The following is a 9,687-nucleotide window of genomic DNA, read 5'->3' on the forward strand; positions in this document are numbered from 1 at the left end:
TTTCCACCATCCCACTGGTAGCTTTGCTTTTGTGTTCTACCCCTTCACGCACCCTGCGTCTGTCTGGTCCATTTAGATTGTAAGTTCTTCAGGCCGGGACCCATCTACTAATATGTACAGTGCCTCACATAATGGGGTCCTGTAGCAAAGCTGTCACTCCAGCACATCCCCTTGTGTCCAGATGTGCTGCCTCAGTTTCCCCAGTGTCATCTTTGGCCTACTTTAGTCATAAGAGTCACCTGGCCTTCCAGCTAGACCGCTTTACAGCATCACAACTCTACTTCTTCCTCACCAGATGCACCTGAGCCACTCTAGTCTCTCCTCCTCTCTAACCACAGGCTGCTGTGCCTCGATCAGCCTCTTAGCCCTGGGGTTAGCACATTCCTTACTCTGAGGTTCAGGCGGGCTGCAGCTCTTCAGAGCCCATGTCTCTGGTCAGACTTGTCACTTGCCCCTGGGAGAAGCCTGTCTGCTCTTCTCCCCTTCCTCCTTTTCAAGTCCTACACTTGGCCTAAGAAGCAGTGCAGGTGCACCCTGGGACGGGCTCCCTGGCGGAAAGTTAACAACTACGATTGGTTTATATACCCTGTCACAGGCCCCACTTTTGCTTGTCTGTCATGCACTAATGTTATGTAAATAATAATACACTTTTTTAATCTGACCATAGCATTTTTACCTTCTTTTTTTTTTGTTTTGTTTTGTTTTGTTTACCATGCCTAATGGGCAAGTCTCACTACTGATGCTTGGCGCGTCGCTCACATTTGCCTGAGTACAGGGCACCTCTGCTTTTCATGAGCTACATGGTACACAAATCACCGTGGACGTGGCTGTGGCAAACCCCTTCTGGGCAGGGCCCCGCAAGTTGAGTGCTGCTGATCTCCTGCAGTCCATCCGCCAATACAGCCTTAGCTTTCATTGTGTCCCAGGTCATTCTGAATACTTCTGACTGTGGGATTTCTACCGCCGCCCTTGGGAACTTATTTAGAAACCGATGTACACATCCCTAATTTTCACTGTTGAATATGTGCCATAGAAATCTGCCTCTGGCTCTGAAAAAGAAATAGAGATTGGATATAGTGCAGCTTTATAGCTTAACCTCTATTCTATATCGATGAAATTAGAAGAATTCCCTTTGAAAATATAGTGTTAGAGAAATTAATGTTGTTTGATGTGCCTCGTTTCCACATGATAAAGGGGGAAGGGGATTTCCAGCCAGTTGGAGTTACTTTACAGAACTCTGTTATATACAATATTTTGCCAACAAAGCTGTTGATCTGCTGGGTAAATAAGGCTCAACCTTTTGCCCTTCTACCTACATCAAGGCATCATTGCAGGGCGGTTATAGTCAGCTACTACTTTTGTAGGAAGAAACACGAGATTTGACCAGGCAGAGCTTGTTTTTTATTTTTGTATTCAAAGTTTCAAGAGTTTCCTGAACCTAACTTTTGAGAGGAATTTTCCTTCAGCAGCTGGGCAGCAATATCCTCTGTTAGCTCTATAGAAAAGAAAGGAATCTGAAGAAAGAGGGTAAAGAGGGGGCAACTAGTAAAGTAAACCAAAGTGGTCATGTAAGCCATGCCTTTTTGGCAGAATTATTGAAATGAAGGGTGGGAGGAGCTGCACAGAAGCATGGAGTGTATTACAAGGATTAGAAAGTAATGGCAGGAAAAAGAAGACCTCGGCAGTGTTTACAGATCCATTACAAGAGCAAATATTCTGAATGCTTCTCAAAACTTTTCCCCTAAGGTAAGTTCCCTATTTTTTTAAAATTCCATTTGACTCCTAAAGTATGAAAACAGCTGGTAATTAAAGACTCTAAAACTAACATTTCTCCAGTGTGCCCTGCTGTTTTGTTTTGTTTGAACTGCCTGATTAGCAGATGCAGAATCTTTCTAAAGGATGAAGTTTAAATTCTTTCTGCTGAAGTTTTATTGCCATTTTAAGGCTTTATTGCTTTTTTGTCTCATTTGTGGTCTATTAACAATATATTAACAATTTTCAGCTTTTCACAGAGCATGCTTTATTGCAGCATGTATTCTGGTTTTAAAAGATATGTATGTGTGTGTGCCAAATTTATTCTGATGCCTTCTTTTAAAACCAGAATAAATCTCTCTCTCTCTCTCTCACACACACACACACACACACACACACACACACACACACACACACACACACACACACACGTGTATGTATGTATAAAAGTGACGTTTCCTTTACATTTTTTTAAAAAAATTCCAGTGGGGAGATTTTTTTTGAAATTCCTCCATGCCATTTTCCACCCTCTACTGAAGCATTGTGCTAATAAAGAGATATGTCTGCACTAGGCAGACTGTATCGGCATAACTGTGTTGGCATAGCCCTGTAGTGTAAATGCAGCCTACATGGACAGAAGCGTTTTTTTCTGTCAGTGTAGGAACACCAGCTCCCCAACTGACAGCTTAGTCTACACTTGGAACTTATATTGGCACGGCTACATTGGTCAGGGGTGTGAAAAAAGCCACATTCTTAACTGAGGTACCATACCAACATAACCACCAGTGTAGACACAAATACGTCAAAGTGCTTCTGTTGATGTAGCTAATGGCATTCAGGGAGGTGGTATTCCTACCTGGACAGAAAAACTTCTTCTGTCAGTGTAGACTGTATCTACACTATGGGGCTATGCTGGCATAGCAGTGCCAATACAGTCTCCATAGCATAGACAGACCTTACATTAGACCAGTGGTTCTCAAACTGGGATTCATGAACCCCTGGGGGTTTGCAAAATGTTACAGGGGGTTCTTGGGAAAAAATTCCCTAATGGTGGACAGAGCTGTCCCTAGGGACCCCGGGCAGCATGGGGCCAGCAGCCTGGAGCCCCTGGACTTTCAAGAGCTAAGCAGATCAAAGCAAGCATATCTATCACACTGAGGAGACTTAAATTTCAAGACTCCTTTTAAGAAATAGAAAGGAAGGTAGATACTTTTTGCTGTTTTTAAAATTAAATAGGCAGCTAGTATTGTTTTAAAAATTATTACGAAGAACAAGTTTAAGCTTTGTTGTAATATGCGTTGTTTGCCTGGACTGCTCAAGACCTGAATGCTTGTGTAGGAGGAACTCTTTGAGTTGTCTTCTTAAATACCTTCACGCTGTTTCACATCTGATACTCCTTGATGAAACGTAGGAGTCTTGTCTTATAACAGGCATATTCCAAGTGATACAAGCTACGAAAGTGAGATCTTGGAAGGGTGTTGCTGTTTTCATAATATAATAAAAATACTGTAATGATAAATAATAATTAATCATAAATAGTGTGTAATAAGCATGTCATAAAAACAAATTGTATATTTCCAGAATCACTGCTTTTATAATCTATACTCAGGTAAAGGAGAAAGGCCCTGGAAATATTCATTTTTAGGAGAGGGTTCGCAAGACTTGACATTTTAGTGAAAGAGGTTCACAGATTGTTAAAGTTTGGGAACCACTGCATTGGACTGAAGTGCTCTTTTGTTGCCTAAACTGCATCTACACTTGACAGTTACATTGGCATAGCTCTGTGGGTCAGGGGAGTGGTTTTTTCACAGTGCTGACCAGAGCCGGTGCCAAGCATAAGCAAAATAAGTAATTGTTTAGGGCCCCAAGCCACTCAAGGGGACTCCCTATTATGGGCAGGTCTATACTACCTGTTAAGTTGATCTAACTTATGTCGCTCAGGAGTGTGAAAAAGCCCGCCCCCAAGTGACACAAGTTTCACGCTGTCCACACCAGTGTTATGTTGGCAGGAGATGCTCTCCCGCTGATATCGCTTCTGCTTCTCGCCAAGGTGGAGTACTTATGCCAATGGGCGAGCACTCCTTCACCAGACATGCCACAGCTGCGTCAGTGCAGCTGTGCCAATGTAGTCCTGTAGTGTTGACTTGCCCTCTGTTTAACAAGTTTATTAGTATGTGTTGTAGGGGACCTCACAAAAATATTCTTTCTTAGGGCTCCCAATGGGCTAGCACCGCTTCTGGCACTGACCCACGTAGCCATGCTGATATAACTTTTGAGTGTAGACTAAGCATTGTCCTTTGGTGAGGTGGTGTTCCTACATTGGCAGAAAAACTCTTTCTGCATCTAAACTAGGAAGCTATGAGAGTGTAGGTTCTATAGTGTAGACAGTCTTCGAGGTGGTCTATGGAGAAAGGACAGTAGAGGTGGTATTAGTACCTGATGCCCTATTTTCTTTGCAATTCCTATACAAAGAGTTTCATTTTTGTGATGTTAAAGTTGCAGGCATGTATCAGCGTTTCAAGCGTATATTATCTTTCAAGAACACTAACGTTTTAAAAATAAAATTAGAACCCCAGGAAATGTGCCATAGAAATCTCCTGGTAGGTGTGAAAAAAGAAAGATCTGCTATAATGCAGTTTTACCTCTATTAGGATAGAAAACAAGGAATTGAAAGATAAATTTGTACTTCTGCATTACATGTAAATCACCACCACTCGATTAACCCTGCTCCAGAAGATTGCTCTAATGTAGTATGCTCAGACTCATTTAGAAAGTACTGAACAGTGTTATTTTTGCAGTTTTGTGTTTGGTTAACTTACTTGTCTCTAGAGATAGCTAAGAGAGTAATGGTGAAATCGTTTACTTTGATTGCTTGATGCAATTGTGTGGTTCTTGTCATGAATGTTCGGTTGGGATGATAATGTGAAATTGTTTTCTGTTGGCTCGTCTGCAGGGTGACGGAATGCGTTTCTGGAAGTGTGTAAATCTGCAGCTGACTTAATTTGGAAGTAAGTTTATTACAGCAACTCTGCAGAGAGCTCGATTCTAGCTGTACAAGGAAACTATTTTTTTTTGTCCTTTCCAGGTACAAATGTTGACTTTTGTTATTTTTTGGAGCAGAGTTTGAATTGTGGCGGTGATTTGTCTGCAGTTCTGTGGTTTACTGTGGAAGTTAGAGTTTAACTCTGAATTGCCTGGGTTTCTGATTTTTTTTTAACCTTTAATCTTCTGAAAGAAAATTTTACACACATTGGTATGAGTTTGCAACCTAAAATTCTCCACACCCAAGTGTTTAATGGGAAACTTCTTTACTTTTTTTAAAAACATCCACTCCCTTCAAGAGAATTGCCCTGTGCTTGCAGATGCTTAGATTCCTTGATCCCTCACTAGCTCATTCTGATTTGGTCCCCAAATCTTCAGCGCCATGATAAGCCTCCATCTTCTGTGCTCCAAATTCCATTTAATCCTACCCATTAGAATCAATAGGCATTTTGCCATTGGCTCAATGGGATCAGGATCAGACTCTTGCAGTCAGTTCTTGAGCAAATCACTTCACTTAACTTCTGTGTCTGTTTTCCTGGATGTAAAATAGGGATAGGACACTCATGTGAGATAAATGCTACTGGTTAGTTCATGTTTGTACAAGACATTTGAAGATGTAAAGTGCTTTAAAGTATGTATTTATTTATGAGTCCGGCATAGTAGAGGAGGAAGCTTGAAATGTGGAACTAATTTTATAACCAAATTTCTTGTACCCTTAGTTTTCTGATTCAATGTTTCCCATGTATAAATAATTAGCAGCAACAAGTTGCTCTACTAAGAGGTAATTTTGGGTCTAAAATGAGAGATGTACTCCATTATGAAATGACTGGAGTAATTTCTCTTTGGAATAGCCTACCTCAGTCCTGCTCTTTCAGTTATAGTGGCATTCCTTCTGGATTTAGTAGCAGAGAGAAGTTCATTTGTAATAATAATAATAAAAATAATAATAATAATAACAATAATGTGATAAATAACTTTAGTTCCACATTTTTGAGTATATTGCTACTTCAGAATAGCAAATCACATTAGCAAGATGTGAACGTGTGATGTGCACTTTTAGCTTTTCTCCCCCTTCTTCTTTTGCACTATTTGTCATCAAATTCCAAGTCTGAAGAAAAAATATGAACAAGACCAACTATATCATGCCAAGTGATCTCAAATCCCATTGAAATCAATGACAGTGGAGGATGCACAGGCAAGTTCCGGGATAGGTTCCTTGGTTAGCATTGAATTAAGCTTGATCAGTTTATGGAGGAGATGGTATGATGGGATAACATGATTTTGGCAATTTATTGATCTTTGACTATTAGTGGTAAATAGGCCAAATGGCCTGTGATGGAATGCTAGATGGGGTGGGATCTGAGTTACTACAAAGAATTCTTTCCTGGGTATCTGGCTGGTGAGTCTTGCCCAAATACTCAGGGTTTAGCTGATTGCCATATTTGGGTCAGGAAGGAATTTTCCTCCAGGGCAGATTGGCAGAGGCCCTGGGGGTTTTTTGCCTTCCCCTGCAATGTGGGGCACGGGTCACTTGCTAGAGGATTCTCTGCACCTTGAAGTCTTTAAACCATGATTTGAGGACTTCAATAGCTCAGACATAGGTGAGCCGTTTATTGCAGGAGTGGGTGGGTGAGATTCTGTGGCCTGTGTTGTGCAGGAGGTCAGACTAGATGATCATAATGGTCCCTTCTGACCTTAAAGTCTATGAGTAATTAGAAATCTGAACCTATTGCACTAGGAGCATGCAAATGTTTACCCCCCCCCACCCCCACCCAAAAAGACACCACACACAACAACAATAGTAAGGGGAACCGAGCCATGGAAGTGCTTTTGGCATCATTTATAAGAAAAGTCCAGCTGTCCAGTCAGCAACATCTGGAAGTGATATCCAAAGGAAAAAGAATGAAACACATCCAAGCTCCTTTTATTTCAGCTACGGACATTTTAAAGGGTCAGATGCAAAGATGTCTTATCCTGAGCTATGCGTGTGTCATTGTAGCTGTGGTGTTCCCCAGATATTAGAGAGACTAGGTGAGTAATATCCTTTATTGGATCCATTTTTGTTGGTGAGAGTGACTGAAGAAGAGCTTTCTGTGGCTTGAAAGCTTCTCTCTCTCGCCAGCAGAAGTTGATCCAATAAAGGATATTCGCTCACCCACCTTGTCTCTGTAACTGAGCTTTTATTCTTGGAAGGTCAGGACGTCTGTTTGTATGAAAGCATAATTTAGTCATACCATAGTATGATTCCATTTTAGCTTTGTGATTGCAATTAGATCTGGGACATCTATTATTTCACATATGTAACCCCTTGAAGGTTTCACAAGTTACTCAAACTTGACTGATTTATGTGTATGTAGCTCACCCTTATGGACTGGTCAAACAATTCTCTACAACTAGTGCTTTACACGTTCACTACATGTGGTTTTTGAGATAGGTGATGCTTAGGTGACCAAACATATTGTTGTTTCTGCTTTGATTGGATAACTCCCAACTTGAAAGGAATTTTAAAAGGGGCAGCCAAACGCTTCATAGAATCATAGACTATTAGGGTTGGAAGAGACCTTAGGAGGTCATCTAGTCCAATCCCCCGCTCAAAGTAGGACCCAACACCAACTAAATCATCCCAGCTAGGACTTTGTCAAGCCGGGCCTTAAAAAAATTAAGGACAGAGATTCCACCACTTCTCATTCCAATGTAACCCATTCCAGTGCTTCCAGATAAATATTCTCACAAACATGCATTTGTTACTCTTTCTCTTGAGTGAATTTTTGTTCCCAATGATAGTCACATAAAGAATGTCCCTAGGCTTGTTCCTGCAAGATGTGGAAATGCCTTCAACTCCTATAGAAGTGAAGGGGGCTCAGCTCACAGCACCTTCAGGAGTTGTTTGACACTTTGCAGGATCAAGCCCTTAGTGAATAATAGGGGCTGAATTCAAATTCAATTCTGTGGTGGTGCTTTGAACCATACTTTTTCATCTTGCTCACTCATCTCTTTATGGTTATTTAGGGCTAAATGCAGCACTCCTAGACATAATTCCAAATGATTTGAAGGACTGTAGGCATTGTTTCTATGTATGTAAACTATGTATACATTTATAATAAACAGTAGAGTTTGACTTTAAATTTTAAATTAACACTTTTGTTCACTGGTAGGCCAAGATATGAAAATAATTATTTTTCTAGTTTTTTAAGGTTTTCTACCATTGTTAGGTTGTTTAGGATTCCACTGAAAATTCAAAACACATTTTGTATTTCTTACTACTATTTTGCATACCCAGATATACATGAATGCATAATTAGTAAGTTGGATTTCTATTTTTCAAATTATAAATATCAATTAATTTGAGGTTCTTTTAGGAAATACTTTCAAACTAAAAACAGCAGAATGCGTACACACTTTTTCTGAAAGTATCAATATAATTAAAAATGAAGTAGTATTGCCTGTTGTTTAATTTCTAAGAAGACGACTAAAAACATTAAATAGAGAAAAAGTTTAAGAAAACCCTGCATCTACTACAGAAAAGTTTTCATTATCCTTGTAGTTTCTCCCCACCCTGAACGTTTTTAGTAAAGGAGAGCACCTGAAGTGAGTTCTTTAATTTTGCAGTACAGAAGGGACAATTTCACCAAATAGTAATTTATAAAAGCCATGGGAGAGAAGATGGTCTATTAGTTAAGGCATTGGGTCTAGGAGGGAGAAATCTGAATTTGTTTTCTCTGCCAACACAGACTTCCTTTGTATGAAGAAACTTTGGCAAGTCTTTGGTTTCCAAATCTGTAAAATGGAAATATTGCTTAGTTTGGTAAAGTGCTTTGGTATCCTTGGATGCAAAGCATTGTTCAAATACAACAAATATTTTTTCTTAGATTTGTTTTATTAGAATTTACATCCTTTTGTTTTTCTTTCTAGATCAAGAAATGCAGAGACTTCAGAGAAATATGAGTGTGTGCCAGCAAACTAAAGCTCTCTTACGTAAAAATCTACTTATCAAATGGAGAATGAAAATGCAGACCTTTCAGGCAAGTACAAAAAGATAGTTTGGAACAAAACAAAAAAAGCTGGGTCATGTGAGTGGGTTATTTCCCTCCCCCCACCCCCAAAAACCACTTTGTATTTGAGAGAGTAGTAAAAGTGAGATGATAATTGAAAAGCCCCAATTGTTGCAGTTTTTTGCGAGGCTTTTTCATCCATCGTAGTTCTTTTTCTCATTGCTGCAACAGATAATAGGAGAAATTCTCTCACCTGTGGATTGTTATAGAAACTACTCTTTACTTTTAATAGTTGATCATGGTTTTGTGGTGACACGAAGAGCACAGTCTTCATACTATATGCACTAATGTAAAATCAGTAACTCTTTTTACGAAGAGTTGAGCTTTGTGTTTCATTGTCTTAATAGGCAATATTACTCTTTTTGTATTTGCATTGCTGCAGATCAGATTTTCAGGTATTAGCAGATGTGAAAGTTGGAAGCTCTGAATGATAAAGTGACTATATTCTGTGACAAGATTTAGATTTTGCTGAAACTTCAATTTTTGAAGGAAAACTGTTCCATCTAAAATGTATTGACTGGCTTTATTGCTTATCTTATAACCAGGGAGGGAACATTCTCTCTGAAATTGTTGTGCCATTCTCTCTGCTCATTTACTCTTTTCCATTACCCAGGAATGGATCCTGTCACTCCTATTTCTCTTTCTGGTGTACTTGATATCAATGTTCACATATCATGTCCCACATCCTGAAGCGCTTCATGCTTTCCTGGGACGATTAGATGACTCTGCCTATAATGCTACTGGGATTACAGTTGCTTATACACCCATGACAAGCAGCATGAGACAAATAATGAATAAAGTGGCTTCAGACTCTGTAATGATAGGTATGTTATGCCCATTA

The 9,687-nt window shown here is 39.7% G+C and overlaps 1 pseudogene; it reads left to right on the top strand.

Annotated features, from left to right (window-relative positions):
- The first annotated feature begins 1,411 nt into the window (after nucleotides 1-1,411).
- The window catches only part of LOC119843261, a 61,181-nt pseudogene continuing 52,905 nt past the window's right edge, over nucleotides 1,412-9,687 (top strand).

Source organism: Dermochelys coriacea, chromosome 14 (assembly GCF_009764565.3).
Source record: "Dermochelys coriacea isolate rDerCor1 chromosome 14, rDerCor1.pri.v4, whole genome shotgun sequence".
Classification (NCBI taxonomy): Eukaryota; Metazoa; Chordata; order Testudines; family Dermochelyidae; genus Dermochelys; species Dermochelys coriacea.